At 47.8% G+C, this 16,236-nt stretch overlaps 1 protein-coding gene across 2 annotated transcripts in view; it reads left to right on the top strand.

Moving 5' to 3' along the window:
* Nucleotides 1-283: 283 nt before the first annotated feature.
* The window catches only part of LOC147097123 (signal transducer and activator of transcription 5B-like), a 108,790-nt gene continuing 92,837 nt past the window's right edge, over nucleotides 284-16,236 (top strand). Inside the window, exon 1 of one of the 2 annotated variants that reach the window (XM_085972986.1) lies at nucleotides 284-624. The gene's annotated coding sequence lies outside the window, so the exon portion shown is untranslated. The remainder of the gene's footprint in view (nucleotides 625-16,236) is intronic. The other variant, XM_085972985.1, reaches the window with a different exon arrangement.

Raw genomic sequence — 16,236 nt, 5'->3', positions numbered from 1 at the left:
TAAAGCGCTTTGGGACGTCCGGTGGTCATGAAAGGCGCTGGAGAAATGCAAGTCTTTCTTTTAAAAATTATTCGTCTTTTAACTTTGCCAACAGATTGTTGACAGCTTTGGGTCAGAGTCTCTGCCACTGTCCTGCTGTGGATTTTTTTTTCGGGTCCAGTGTGCGGTGTTTTTTTTTCTTTGAATGAAGAATTTTATCAAAATCACATCTAATGTCACATGTTAAAACAATAAAAGGCTATACATAAATCAGCTGTAAATGGGGTCAGGGCACCAGCCCAAGTTTTATAATCTCTACTAAAATAGTTCAGTTTAGACAGCAGCAGGGAATGATGCTTGTCAGAACTTAGTGTGCGGTGTTGCTGCTGGATTCTCAACCAATCACCAGAAAAAGCGAAAACAAATTATTTTCAAAGGGAGGAACTCGTGCCACACAAGCGGAAACCTCTCGCGCTCCGAGCGGTAGCGCCGTCCGCAGTTTCATTTTTTTTCTCAAAATAACAAAAAAAATTGAGGCGCACAGGAAAACATCGGTTTTTTCAATCAATTAAGACGTCTCCGAGTGTAGAATATAGAAATAGAGGAATTAAATGGAAAAGAATTCACCTGTGCCTTTGGTGTGAGGTAAGTGGACCAGACTCGGGCGAGTTCGACTTTCACTTTGACTGAAGTCTTTTTAATTCGCTTTTTTTCTTGAATCTAAATAGTTATTTTATAAAAAAAAGAGGAAAGTTACAGAAGAAAAACAACATTTACATTCTAGTTTTTAACCTGACAGCCCTTGTTTGGTGCGGACTGCAGCTGTTCGGTTAAAATTTCGGTAGTCTGTCACTTTTGTGCTGAAAAACTTCATAAGAATTGTTTTTAAAATGAAACTTTAGCGCAATTCTGAAAGTTTGCCTCGGAGAAAGGAACAAATGAACGTATTTAAGAAATAGTTGTACAACTTCAAGGTTGAAGATTTGTTTAAATCAAGGGATTTAATGTCATGTGTGTTTATATTTTCGATGTTTAATCAACAAATTGGTTTTTTTCCTGAGTTTTAATTTTGTTAACATTCTTCACTGTTGAGTCGAAGCCGGGAGAAATGTTGGTGATGGATCATTGGCTGAGCCAATCGGACAAGCGCCGCTCGCGATAACCCAACCCATTGGGCCAATCTTCCGTTCCGCTTGGTTGCGCCAAATGCTAATCATGATGGTCACCTATCATGATTCGCCAAACGCGGGACTTAGTGTCACGTCTAGCCAATAGTCGCGTCGAGGCTCCAGTAAACACACAGGAGGTTGAAAACTGGGTGGATTTGTTCAGGCGATGAGTTCGTGCCATTGTTGGGCACTTGTAAAAGCATGCTTGTAGATCAAGCGCCTTGTTCACCAGGAATTGCATAATCAAGAGAGTCAGATTACATAGATTTAAAATAATTGGTCGGAGGTTTAGAGGGGAGTTGAACTTTTTTCACCCAGAGGTGGTTGGGGGGGGTCTGGAACTCACTCCCTCATCACGTTTAAAAAGTACTTGGATAGGCACTTGAAGTGCCTAATCTTCGGACCAAGAGCTGATAGCTCTTTTTCGACCGGCGCAGACACAGTGGGCTGAATGGCCTCCTGTGCTGTAAATTTCTATGATTCTGTACAAGCTGAATGTTTGTTTTTCATGTGCTTGTCGGACAAAAAACAAACTGCTAATGCTAGTCATATGTTACATTTCTTTTTCTTGCATCGTGTAAGGATTTTTCTTTCAAATGTTTCCCCTCTCTAGAGGTGGTGCCTAATACTGGGGTACAGTGCAATGTGTGCTGGTCATCTGTCCTCCAATCCCATGCCCAAGTCACCATTCTTCATGTGTGAACCTAGACCAGTGTTGTGCAATAGAAATCGCTGACTAGCCACAGGTGTGGTGACACCATTTTAGCCACATGCACTGATTTTAGTAGAAAATACCTTGCATACACTTACAATACAGGTAAATGTACTTCACACGTGTATGTTTACTTAACATACAGCTGCCATCATTCAGTAACAATACTAACCTAGACAGTGACTCTCAGTTGGTTGCTCAACTATACATCTGTCCTGCCTGCATCCATTGTTTACATGCATGCACTTTCCAGCAAGAGTCAGGAGCAGGAATCCGGGTTGATACTCCCCTTCCTAGCCTGAGGTACTGAGGCTGATTGTACTATCTCTACTACCACCTTGGCTGCGATACTAACAAGATTTATTATCTGATCACCTGTATCATAATATCCATGCTGCACATAATGGTAACAAAAGTAGACAACAAACTTGGATAAACAAAGTACGGGTAGACGATCCCTTATCCGCAATTCCGAAATTCGAAAACCTCTGAAAACCGAAAGTTTTTCGTGGAGCGTAACTAGAGTATTTTATGGTCTATATTTATCCCACTATTTAATTTACCAAATTGTTACTGTACAAATAAACTGTAATACTATTTATAGTCTTTATTTATCCCACTCAGTGTGAATATTCATAAGGTTCGCTGCAGAAATATTAATGTGTTTGCTTACGGGGTGCTGCCCAGACCCCCGCTAGGGTGTTACATACTGATTCTGAATACCATTCTGAAATCCGAAAAATTCCAAATTCCGAAAAACATCTGGTCCCAAGGGTTTCGGATAAGGGATAGTGCACCTGTATTACAATATCTGATAACTAACTCAGTTTTGCTGGATTTAATTTACAATTCTCTAACTCCTTACTGATTGTCTGTCCCATATGAAAAGTAGTGGGCTGTGTTTATTATGAGCAGCAGCAAAATAGAGTATGTCTTTAAACGGCTTTGTCTCATTTGTATGTGATTGGAATAAATTAAAGCCCATCTTGTATTCCAATACACCACTTCCAGTCATTTCTCTGACTACAATTCACAGGTGTAGCATCATCTAACTATTACTTGTATTATTAGCTTGGATTGAAGATTGGCTAACAGACAGAAAACAGAGAGGAGGAATAAATGGGCCATTTTCGGGTTGGCAGGCTGTAACTAGTGGGGTGCCGCAAGGATCAGTGCTTGGGCCCCAGCTATTCACAATATATATCAATGATTTTGGATGAGGATACCAAGTGTAATATATCCAAGTTTGCTGACGTTACACAGCTAGGCTGAAAAGTAAACTGTGAGGAGGACACAAAGAGGCTGCAAAGGGATATAGACAGGTTAAGTGAGTTGGCAAGAAGGTGGCAGATGAAGTAGAATGTGGGAAAATGTGAAATTATCCACTTTGGTAGGAAGAATAGAAAAGCAGAATGTTTTATAAAAGGTGAAAGACTAGTAAATGTTGGTATGCAGAGGGATTTGGGTGTCCTTGTACACATCACTGAAAGTCAACATGCAGGTATAACAAGCAATTGGGAAGGCAAATGGCATGTTTGCCTTTATTGCAAGGGGGTTGGAGTATAAGAGTAAGGAATTCTTGCTGCAATTTTATAGGGCTTTGGTGAGACCACACCTGGAGTACTGTGTACAGACTTGGTCTCCTTACCTAAGGAAGGATATACTTGCCATAGAGGGAGTGCAACAAAGGTTCACCAGACTGGTTCCTGGGATGAGAGGGTTGACCTATGAGGAGCGATTGAGTAGACTAGACCTATATTCTCTGGAGTTTAGAAGGATGAGAGGTGATCTCATTGAAACATACACAATTGCAGCACGGTGGCATAGTGGTTAGCACTGTTGCCTCACAGCACCAGAGACCCGGGTTCGAATCCGGCCTCGGGCGACTGTCTGTGTGGAGTTTGCACATTCTCCCCGTGTTTGTGTGGGTTTTCTCCGGGTGCTCCGGTTTCCTCCCACAGTCCAAACATGTGCGGGTTAGGTTGATTGGCTATGATAAATTGACCCTTAGTGTTAGGGGATTAAATACGTGGGGTTACGGGGATAGGGTGGGATATGTGTCGGTGCAGGCTCGATGGGCCGAAATGGCCTCTATCTGCACTGTGGGGTTTCTGTGATTTCTGTGAATTCTTACAGGGCTTGACAGGGTAGATGCTGAGAGATTGTCTTCCCCTGGCTGGAGAGTCCAGCACTAGGGGGCATAGTCCCGGCTAAGGGGTAGGCCATTTAAGACTCAGATGAGGAGAAATTTCTTCACTCAGAATTCTCTACCCCAGAGGGCTGTGAATGCTCAGTCGTTGAGTATATTCAAGACTGAGATTGATAGATTTTTGGACTCTAGAGGAATCAGGGGGTATGGGGATCAGGCAGGAAAGTGGAGTTGAGGTCGAAGATCAGCCATGATCTTATTGAATGGCGGAACAGGCTCGAGGGGCCGTATGGTCTCCTCCCGCTCCTATTTCTTATGTTTATTTTTTCCTTGTCTTTTTCCCAACTTTTCCACCATGGTGGTGAAATACCGTCTTGCAGCCCATTTTTAAAATTTAAAAAGTTGGCTTGGCATTGGTTGACCCACTGCAGCTGGTGCAAATCCACCTCCTGAGATGGTCCTGGACCCAATGCAGAATGGCAAACTGATGCCAGTTCAGCTGCAGTTACACAACTCTCCTCACTTACTTCTACTGCAATGTGGAAACCACTTGCAATGACACAAAATATGCAGTATTATATCTGAACTATTCTCTTATCAGTTGGTGAAATAAGTCCTGCAGTCACATGATAACATTTCACTTTCTTGTCTATGTAGAATTACATCGCGTCTACAACACAGAAACAGGCCATTTGGCCCAACTGGTCTATGACGGTGTTTATGCTCCACACGAGCCTCCACCCGCCCCTCTTCATCTCCCTCTATCAGCATAACCCTCTTCCTTTCTCCCTCATGTGTTTATCTAGCTTCCCCTTAAATGCATCAATACTGTTCGCCACAACCACTCCCTGTGATAGCGAGTTCCACATTCTCACCACTCTCTCTGGGTAAAGAAGTTTCTCCTGAATTCCCTATTGGATTCATTAGTGACTCTCTTATATTGATGGCCCCTAGTACTGGTCTCCCCCACGAGTGGAAACATCTTCTCTACGTCTACCCGATCAAGCCCTTTCGTAATTTTAAAGATCTCTATCAAGTCATCCCTCAGCATTCTCTTTTCTAGAGAAAAGAGCCCCAGCCTGAACCTTTCCTAATAGGTATAACCTCTCACTCCTGGTATCATCCTTGTAAATCTTTTTTGCACCTTCTCCAGTGCCTCCTATATCCTTTTTATAATACGGAGACCAGAACTGTGCGCAATGCTCCCAATGTGGTCTAACCAAGGTATATGGAGACCAGAACTGTGCGCAATGCTCCCAATGTGGTCTAACCAAGGTATATGGAGACCAGAACTGTGCGCAATGCTCCCAATGTGGTCTAACCAAGGTATATGGAGACCAGAACTGTGCGCAGTGCTCCAAGTGTGGTCTAACCAAGGTATATGGAGACCAGAACTGTGCACAGTGCTCCAAGTGTGGTCTAACCAAGGTATATGGAGACCAGAACTGTGCGCAATGCTCCCAATGTGGTCTAACCAAGGTATATGGAGACCAGAACTGTGCACAGTGCTCCAAGTGTGGTCTAACCAAGGTATATGGAGACCAGAACTGTGCACAGTGCTCCCAGTGTGGTCTAACCAAGGTGTATGGAGACCAGAACTGTGCGCAATGCTCCCAATGTGGTCTAACCAAGGTATAGGGAGACCAGAACTGTGCACAGTGCTCCCAGTGTGGTCTAACCAAGGTGTATGGAGACCAGAACTGTGCGCAATGCTCCCAATGTGGTCTAACCAAGGTATAGGGAGACCAGAACTGTGCACAGTGCTCCAAGTGTGGTCTAACCAAGGTATATGGAGACCAGAACTGTGCACAGTGCTCCAAGTGTGGTCTAACCAAGGTATACGGAGACCAGAGCTGTGCACAGTGCTCCAAGTGTGGTCTAACCAAGGTATATGGAGACCAGAACTGTGCACGGTGCTCCAAGTGTGGTCTAACCAAGGTATACGGAGACCAGAACTGTGCACAGTGCTCCCAGTGTGGTCTAACCAAGGTGTATGGAGACCAGAACTGTGCGCATTGCTCCCAATGTGGTCTAACCAAGGTATATGGAGACCAGAACTGTGCGCAATGCTCCCACTGTGGTCTAACCAAGGTATATGGAGACCAGAGCTGTGCGCAATGCTCCCAATGTGGTCTAACCAAGGTATAGGGAGACCAGAGCTGTGCGCAATGCTCCCACTGTGGTCTAACCAAGGTATATGGAGACCAGAACTGTGCGCAATGCTCCCAATGTGGTCTAACCAAGGTATACGGAGACCAGAACTGTGCGCAATGCTCCCAATGTGGTCTAACCAAGGTATAGGGAGACCAGAGCTGTGCGCAATGCTCCCAATGTGGTCTAACCAAGGTATACGGAGACCAGAACTGTGCGCAATGCTCCCAATGTGGTCTAACCAAGGTATACGGAGACCAGAACTGTGCGCAATGCTCCCAATGTGGTCTAACCAAGGTATAGGGAGACCAGAGCTGTGCGCAATGCTCCCAATGTGGCCTAACCAAGGTGTATGGAGACCAGAACTGTGCGCAATGCTCCCCATGTGGTCTAACCAAGGTATAGGGAGACCAGAGCTGTGCGCAATGCTCCCAATGTGGTCTAACCAAGGTATACGGAGACCAGAACTGTGCGCAATGCTCCCAATGTGGTCTAACCAAGGTGTATGGAGACCAGAACTGTGCGCAATGCTCCCAATGTGGTCTAACCAAGGTATACAGAGACCAGAACTGTGCGCGATGCTCCCAATGTGGTCTAACCAAGGTATACGGAGACCAGAACTGTGCGCAATGCTCCCAATGTGGTCTAACCAAGGTATACAGAGACCAGAACTGTGCGCAGTGCTCCCAATGTGGTCTAACCAAGGTATAGGGAGACCAGAGCTGTGCGCAATGCTCCCAATGTGGTCTAACCAAGGTATACGGAGACCAGAACTGTGCGCAATGCTCCCAATGTGGTCTAACCAAGGTATAGGGAGACCAGAGCTGTGCGCAATGCTCCCAATGTGGTCTAACCAAGGTATATGGAGACCAGAACTGTGCGCAATGCTCCCAATGTGGTCTAACCAAGGTATATGGAGACCAGAACTGTGCGCAATGCTCCCAATGTGGTCTAACCAAGGTATACAGAGACCAGAACTGTGCGCAATGCTCCCAATGTGGTCTAACCAAGGTATACGGAGACCAGAACTGTGCGCAGTGCTCCCAATGTGGTCTAACCAAGGTATAGGGAGACCAGAGCTGTGCGCAATGCTCCCAATGTGGTCTAACCAAGGTATACGGAGACCAGAACTGTGCGCAATGCTCCCAATGTGGTCTAACCAAGGTATAGCGAGACCAGAGCTGTGCGCAATGCTCCCAATGTGGTCTAACCAAGGTATACGGAGACCAGAACTGTGCGCAATGCTCCCAATGTGGTCTAACCAAGGTGTATGGAGACCAGAACTGTGCGCAATGCTCCCAATGTGGTCTAACCAAGGTATACGGAGACCAGAACTGTGCGCAGTGCTCCCAATGTGGTCTAACCAAGGTATAGGGAGACCAGAGCTGTGCGCAATGCTCCCAATGTGGTCTAACCAAGGTATACGGAGACCAGAGCTGTGCGCAATGCTCCCAATGTGGTCTAACCAAGGTATAGGGAGACCAGAGCTGTGCGCAATGCTCCCAATGTGGTCTAACCAAGGTATACGGAGACCAGAACTGTGCGCAATGCTCCCAATGTGGTCTAACCAAGGTATAGGGAGACCAGAGCTGTGCGCAATGCTCCCAATGTGGTCTAACCAAGGTATAGGGAGACCAGAGCTGTGCGCAATGCTCCCAATGTGGTCTAACCAAGGTATACGGAGACCAGAACTGTGCGCAATGCTCCCAATGTGGTCTAACCAAGGTATACGGAGACCAGAACTGTGCGCAATGCTCCCAATGTGGTCTAACCAAGGTATATGGAGACCAGAACTGTGCGCAATGCTCCCAATGTGGTCTAACCAAGGTATAGGGAGACCAGAACTGTGCGCAATGCTCCCACTGTGGTCTAACCAAGGTATAGGGAGACCAGAACTGTGCGCAATGCTCCCAATGTGGTCTAACCAAGGTATAGGGAGACCAGAACTGTGCGCAATGCTCCCACTGTGGTCTAACCAAGGTATACGGAGACCAGAGCTGTGCGCAATGCTCCCAATGTGGTCTAACCAAGGTATAGGGAGACCAGAACTGTGCGCAATGCTCCCACTGTGGTCTAACCAAGGTATAGGGAGACCAGAACTGTGCGCAATGCTCCCAATGTGGTCTAACCAAGGTATAGGGAGACCAGAACTGTGCACAGTGCTCCAAGTGTGGTCTAACCAAGGTATATGGAGACCAGAACTGTGCACGGTGCTCCAAGTGTGGTCTAACCAAGGTATATGGAGACCAGAACTGTGCACAGTGCTCCAAGTGTGGTCTAACCAAGGTATATGGAGACCAGAACTGTGCACAGTGCTCCCAGTGTGGTCTAACCAAGGTATACGGAGACCAGAACTGTGCGTGATGCTCCCAGTGTGGTCTAACCAAGGTATACGGAGACCAGAACTGTGCACAGTGCTCCAAGTGTGGTCTAACCAAGGTATACGGAGACCAGAACTGTGCACAGTGCTCCAAGTGTGGTCTAACCAAGGTATATGGAGACCAGAACTGTGCACAGTGCTCCAAGTGTGGTCTAACCAAGGTATACGGAGACCAGAACTGTGCACGGTGCTCCAAGTGTGGTCTAACCAAGGTATACGGAGACCAGAACTGTGCACAGTGCTCCAAGTGTGGTCTAACCAAGGTATATGGAGACCAGAACTGTGCACAGTGCTCCAAGTGTGGTCTAACCAAGGTATACGGAGACCAGAACTGTGCACAGTGCTCCAAGTGTGGTCTAACCAAGGTATACGGAGACCAGAACTGTGCACGGTGCTCCATGTGTGGTCTAACCAAGGTATACAGAGACCAGAACTGTGCACAGTGCTCCAAGTGTGGTCTAACCAAGGTATACAGAGACCAGAACTGTGCGTGATGCTCCCACTGTGGTCTAACCAAGGTATACGGAGACCAGAACTGTGCACAGTGCTCCAAGTGTGGTCTAACCAAGGTATACAGAGACCAGAACTGTGCACAGTGCTCCAAGTGTGGTCTAACCAAGGTATACAGAGACCAGAACTGTGCACAATGCTCCCAATGTGGTCTAACCAAGGTATAGGGAGACCAGAGCTGGGAGCAATGCTCCCAATGTGGTCTAACCAAGGTATACGGAGACCAGAACTGTGCGCAATGCTCCCAATGTGGTCTAACCAAGGTGTATGGAGACCAGAACTGTGCGCAATGCTCCCAATGTGGTCTAACCAAGGTATACGGAGACCAGAACTGTGCGCAGTGCTCCCAATGTGGTCTAACCAAGGTATAGGGAGACCAGAGCTGTGCGCAATGCTCCCAATGTGGTCTAACCAAGGTATACGGAGACCAGAACTGTGCGCAATGCTCCCAATGTGGTCTAACCAAGGTATAGGGAGACCAGAGCTGTGCGCAATGCTCCCAATGTGGTCTAACCAAGGTATAGGGAGACCAGAGCTGTGCGCAATGCTCCCAATGTGGTCTAACCAAGGTATACGGAGACCAGAACTGTGCGCAATGCTCCCAATGTGGTCTAACCAAGGTATATGGAGACCAGAACTGTGCGCAATGCTCCCAATGTGGTCTAACCAAGGTATAGGGAGACCAGAGCTGTGCGCAATGCTCCCAATGTGGTCTAACCAAGGTATAGGGAGACCAGAGCTGTGCGCAATGCTCCCAATGTGGTCTAACCAAGGTATACGGAGACCAGAACTGTGCGCAATGCTCCCAATGTGGTCTAACCAAGGTATAGGGAGACCAGAGCTGTGCGCAATGCTCCCAATGTGGTCTAACCAAGGTATAGCGAGACCAGAGCTGTGCGCAATGCTCCCAATGTGGTCTAACCAAGGTATACGGAGACCAGAACTGTGCGCAATGCTCCCAATGTGGTCTAACCAAGGTATACGGAGACCAGAACTGTGCGCAATGCTCCCAATGTGGTCTAACCAAGGTATACGGAGACCAGAACTGTGCGCAATGCTCCCAATGTGGTCTAACCAAGGTATATGGAGACCAGAACTGTGCGCAATGCTCCCAATGTGGTCTAACCAAGGTATACGGAGACCAGAACTGTGCGCAATGCTCCCAATGTGGTCTAACCAAGGTATAGGGAGACCAGAACTGTGCGCAATGCTCCCACTGTGGTCTAACCAAGGTATATGGAGACCAGAACTGTGCGCAATGCTCCCACTGTGGTCTAACCAAGGTATACGGAGACCAGAGCTGTGCGCAATGCTCCCAATGTGGTCTAACCAAGGTATAGGGAGACGAGAACTGTGCGCAATGCTCCCACTGTGGTCTAACCAAGGTATAGGGAGACCAGAACTGTGCGCAATGCTCCCAATGTGGTCTAACCAAGGTATAGGGAGACCAGAACTGTGCGCAATGCTCCCAGTGTGGTCTAACCAAGGTATATGGAGACCAGAACTGTGCACAGTGCTCCAAGTGTGGTCTAACCAAGGTATATGGAGACCAGAACTGTGCACAGTGCTCCCAGTGTGGTCTAACCAAGGTATACGGAGACCAGAACTGTGCGTGATGCTCCCAGTGTGGTCTAACCAAGGTATACGGAGACCAGAACTGTGCACAGTGCTCCAAGTGTGGTCTAACCAAGGTATACGGAGACCAGAACTGTGCACGGTGCTCCAAGTGTGGTCTAACCAAGGTATATGGAGACCAGAACTGTGCACAGTGCTCCAAGTGTGGTCTAACCAAGGTATACGGAGACCAGAACTGTGCACAGTGCTCCAAGTGTGGTCTAACCAAGGTATACGGAGACCAGAACTGTGCACGGTGCTCCAAGTGTGGTCTAACCAAGGTATACAGAGACCAGAACTGTGCACAGTGCTCCAAGTGTGGTCTAACCAAGGTATACAGAGACCAGAACTGTGCGTGATGCTCCCACTGTGGTCTAACCAAGGTATACGGAGACCAGAACTGTGCACAGTGCTCCAAGTGTGGTCTAACCAAGGTATATGGAGACCAGAACTGTGCACGGTGCTCCAAGTGTGGTCTAACCAAGGTATAGGGAGACCAGAACTGTGCACAGTGCTCCAAGTGTGGTCTAACCAAGGTATACGGAGACCAGAACTGTGCACAGTGCTCCGAGTGTGGTCTAACCAAGGTATATGGAGACCAGAACTGTGCACAGTGCTCCAAGTGTGGTCTAACCAAGGTATACGGAGACCAGAACTGTGCACAGTGCTCCAAGTGTGGTCTAACCAAGGTATACGGAGACCAGAACTGTGCACAGTGCTCCAAGTGTGGTCTAACCAAGGTATACGGAGACCAGAACTGTGCACAGTGCTCCAAGTGTGGTCTAACCAAGGTATACGGAGACCAGAACTGTGCGTGATCCCCCAAGTGTGGTCTAACCAAGGTATATGGAGACTAGAGCTGTGCATGGTGCTCCAAGTGTGGTCTAACCAAGGTATATGGAGACCAGAACTGTGCACAGTGCTCCAAGTGTGGTCTTATCAAGGTATACGGAGATCAGAACTGTGCACAGTGCTCCAAGTGTGGTCTAACCAAGGTATACTGAGACCAGAACTGTGCATGGTGCTCCAAGTGTGGTCTAACCAAGGTATATGGAGACCAGAACTGTGCACAGTGCTCCAAGTGTGGTCTAACCAAGGTATACGGAGACCAGAACTGTGCACAGTGCTCCAAGTGTGGTCTAACCAAGGTATATGGAGACCAGAACTGTGCACAGTGCTCCAAGTGTGGTCTAACCAAGGTATATGGAGACCAGAACTGTGCACAGTGCTCCAAGTGTGGTCTAACCAAGGTATATGGAGACCAGAACTGTGCACAGTGCTCCAAGTGTGGTCTAACCAAGGTATATGGAGACCAGAACTGTGCACAGTGCTCCAAGTGTGGTCTAACCAAGGTATATGGAGACCAGAACTGTGCGTGATGCCCCTAGTGAAGGTTCGATAGAAGTTTAACATAACTTCTCTGCTTTTCAATTCTATCCCTCCTAGAAATGAACCCCAGTGCTTGGTTTGCTTTTTTTAATGGCCTTATTAACCCGTGTCACTACTTTTAATGAATTGTATATCTGTACTCCTAGATCCCTTTGCTTCTCTGCCCCTATTCATGGAGTAGAATATCATTGCTCAATAATCATCTGATTTGATTAGGGAAACTATCTGCTTGTCCACTCTTGCAATTTACGATGTCCTCTTAGCCCTGGATATTTTACACCGTTGATACTATAGCATAGACAAGAAATGGAGCATGTGTTAGCAGAGCCAGATCTCTTCGATCCATTTTCCATTTGTCTTTATGTCTTGGGATTCATAATATATTCTTCATTATCAATTTGTGCCATTGTCTTTTTTTCATGGTTAAGCTGTGCATTTCTGCTCCCAAATCTGAATTGAATGCAATGAATAGCAAATATCAGATCCGCATTGTTTTTGTCTCTTTAAAACATATGCAAATAGAAGGCTTAATAGCTGTTTCAGGGCCCTATTCCAAAATGGAGCTGCCCTGAACACAGCCGGTGCCGAGCCTGCTGCGTTCAGGATAACCGTCCACACGTGGCCTAACGTCGGTCGTTAAAGGGACTGTACGCATCCTCAGCTCGCTGCTCTAATTTTAAATGAAGTCCAAGGCCCAATATTGAGTGGGTCTCGGGCCCACCTGTTCCAGCGCAGGGATTGTTCCTTTTACCCAGTTCATGCCGGCAGGCTGGCGCAAACAAATTTCTAGGCCTGTATGCCGAGCTCACCAGCAACTAAACACTGAGCAATGCATTGGTGACTCAGGCTGAGCAAAGCAAGTTGCTTAAAAGCTCCCAGTTCTGTTGATCAGCACTGCCTCTGAGTCGCCAATATTCTGCTCGGCACCCTGCCATTCAGGCCCTTGAGCCTGTTCTGCCATTCATTTAGATCATGGCTGATCTGTATCTAAACTCCATTTACCCGCCTTTGCCCCATATCCTTCAATACCCATACCCAACAAAAATCTATCAATCTCAGTCTTAAAAATTTCAATTGACTTCCCAGCATCCACTGCCTTTTGGGGACGAGAGTTCCAGATTTCCACTCCCCTTTGTGTGAAGAACTGCTTCCTGACATAACCCCTGAACGGCCTGGCTCTAATTTTAAGGTTACGTCCCCTTGTTCTGGACACCCCCCACCAGAGGAAATAGTTTCTCTCTATCTACCTAATTGAATCCCTTTTTATCATTTTAAACACCTCGATTAAATCACCCTTCAACGTTCCTATCTCGAGGGAATACAAGTCTAGTTTATGCAACCTGTCCTCATAATTTAACCCTTTTAGCCCCAGGGGGTATCATTCTGGTGAATCTGCGCTGCTCCCCCTCCGAGGCCAATATATCCTTCCTGAGGTGCGGGGCCCAGAACTGAACGCAGTTACTCCAGATGGGGTCTGACCAAGGCTCTACACAACTGAAGCACCACCTCCCCTTTGTATTCCTGCCCCTTGAGATAAAAGCCTTTAAAAATTATTTTTTGTACCTGTGCGCTAGCTTTTAGTGATTCCTGTACATAAACACTCAAATCCCTTTGCTCCTCCACAGTTCCTAGCTTCTCACCATTTAGAAAATAATCTGATCTATCTTTCTTGGGTCCAAAGTGGATGACCTCGCACTTCCCCCACACTGAACTCCATCTGCCAGTTTTGCCCACTCGCTTAACCTATCAATGTTCCTTTTTTAAAATTCGTTCATGAGATGTGGGCGTCGCTGGCAAGGCCAGCATTTATTGCCCATCGCTAGTTGACCTTGAGAAGGTGGTGGTGAGCCGCCGTCTTGAACCGTTGCAGTCCGTGTGGTGAAGGTACTCCCACAATGCTGTTAGGGAGGGAGATCCAGGATTTTGACCCAGTGGTGATGAAGGAACGGCGATATACTTCCAGTCAGGATGGTGTGAAACTTGGAGGTGGTGGTGTTCCCATGTGTCTGCTGCCCTTGTCCTTCTAGGTGGTAGAGGTCGCAGGTTTGGGAGGTGCTGCCGCAGAAGCCTTGGTGAGTTGCTGCAGTGCATCTTGTAGATGGTACACACTGCAGCCACGGTGTGCCGGTGGTGGAGGGAGTGGATGTTTAAGGTGGTGGATGGGGTGCCCATCAAGCAGGCTGCTTTGTCTTGAATGGTGTCGAGCTTCTTGAGTGTTGTTGGAGCTGCACTCATCCAGGCAAGTGGAGAGTATTCCATCACACTCCTGACTTGTGCCTTGTAGATGGTGGAAAGGCTTTGGGGAGTCAGGAGGTGAGACACTCGCCGCAGAATACCCAGCCTCTGACCTGCTCTTGTTGCCACAGTATTTATGTGGCTGGTCCAGCTAAGTTTCTGGTCAATGGTGACCCCCCAGGATATTGATGGTGGGGGATTCGGCGATGGTAATGCCGTTGAATATCAAGGGGCGGTGGTTAGACACTCGCTTTTTGGAGATGGTCATTGCCTGGCACTTGTGCAGCACGAATGTTACCTGCCACTTATCAGCCTAAGCCTGAACGTTGTCCAGGTCTTGCTGCATGCGGGCATGGACTGCTTCATTACCTGAGGAGTTGCGAATGGCACTGAACACTCTGCAGTCATCTGTGAAGATCCCCACTTCTGACCTTTTATGATGGAGGGAAGGTCATTGATGAAGCAGCTGAAGATGGCTGGGCCTAGGACACTGCCCTGAGGAACTCCTGCAGCGATGTCCTGGGGCTGTGATGATTGACCTTCAACCACCACAACCATCTTCCTTTGTGTTAGGTATGACTCCAGCCAGTGGAGAGTTTTCCCCCTGATTCCCATTGACTTCAGTTTTACTCGGGCTCCTTGATGCCACACTCGGTCAAATGCTGCCTTGATGTCAAGGGCAGTCACTCTCACCTCACCTCTGGAATTCAGCTCTTTTGTCCATGTTTGGACCAAGGCTGTAATGAGGTCTGGAACCGAGTGGTCCTGGCGGAACCCAAACTGGGCATCAGTGAGCAGGTTATTGGTGAGCAAGTGCTGCTTGATAACACTGTCGACGACATCTGTGTGGAGTTTGCACATTCTCCCCGTGTTTGCGTGGGTTTGCTCCGGTTTCCTCCCACAGTCCAAAGATGTGCGGGTTAGGTTGATTGGCTATGATAAAAATTGACCCTTAGTGTTAGGGGGATTAAATACGTGGGGTTACGGGGATAGGGTGGGATATGTGTTGGTGTAGGGGGTACGGGGATCGGGTGGGATATGTGTCGGTGCAGGCTCGATGGGCCGAAATGGCCTCTATCTGCACTGTGGGGTTTCTGGGTTTCTGTGATTCCATCACTTTGCTGATGATTGAGAGTAGACTGATGGGGCAGTAATTGGCCGGATTGGATTTGTCCTGCTTTTTGTGGACAGGACATTCCTGGGCAGTTTTCCACATTGTCGAATAGATGCCACTGTTGTAGCTGTACTGGAACAGCTTGGCTAGAGGCACGGCTAGTTCTGGAGCACAAGTCATGACAGCCGGGATGTTGTCGGGGGCCCACAGCCTTTGCTGTATCCAGTGCGCTCAGCCATTTCTTGATATCACGTGGAGTGAATCGAATTGGCTGAAGACTGGCTTCTGTGGTGGTGGGGACCTCAAGAGGAGGCCGATATGGATCATTCACTCTGCACTTCTAGCTGAAGATGGTTGCAAACGCTTCAGCCTTGTCTTTTGCACTCACGTGCTGGGCTCCACCATCATTAAGGATGGGGATATGCATGGATCCTCCTCCTCCCGTTAGTTGTTTAATGGTCCACCACCATTCACGACTGGATGTGGCAGGACTGCAGAGTTCTGATCTGACCCGTTGATTGTGGGATCGCTTAGCCCTGTCTATAGCATGCTGTTTCTGCTTTTTAGCATGCATGTCGTCCTGTGTTGCAGCTTCCCCAGGTTGGCACTGCATTTTTAGGTACACCTGGTGCTGCTCCTGGCATGCTCTTCTACACTCCTTATTGAACCAGGGTTGGTCCCCTGGCTTGATGGTAATGGTAGAGTGAAGGATATGCCGGGCCATGAGGTTACAGATTGTGGTGGAATACAATTCTGCTGCTGCTGATGGTCCACAGCGCCTCATGGAATGCCAGTTTTGAGCTGCAAGATCTGTTCTGAATCTATCCCATTTAG

Source organism: Somniosus microcephalus, chromosome 33 (assembly GCF_052327205.1).
Source record: "Somniosus microcephalus isolate GS21.2 chromosome 33, FLI_Smic_1.0, whole genome shotgun sequence".
Lineage (NCBI taxonomy): Eukaryota > Metazoa > Chordata > Chondrichthyes > Squaliformes > Somniosidae > Somniosus > Somniosus microcephalus.
This window is presented reverse-complemented; position numbering and strand designations above follow the sequence as displayed.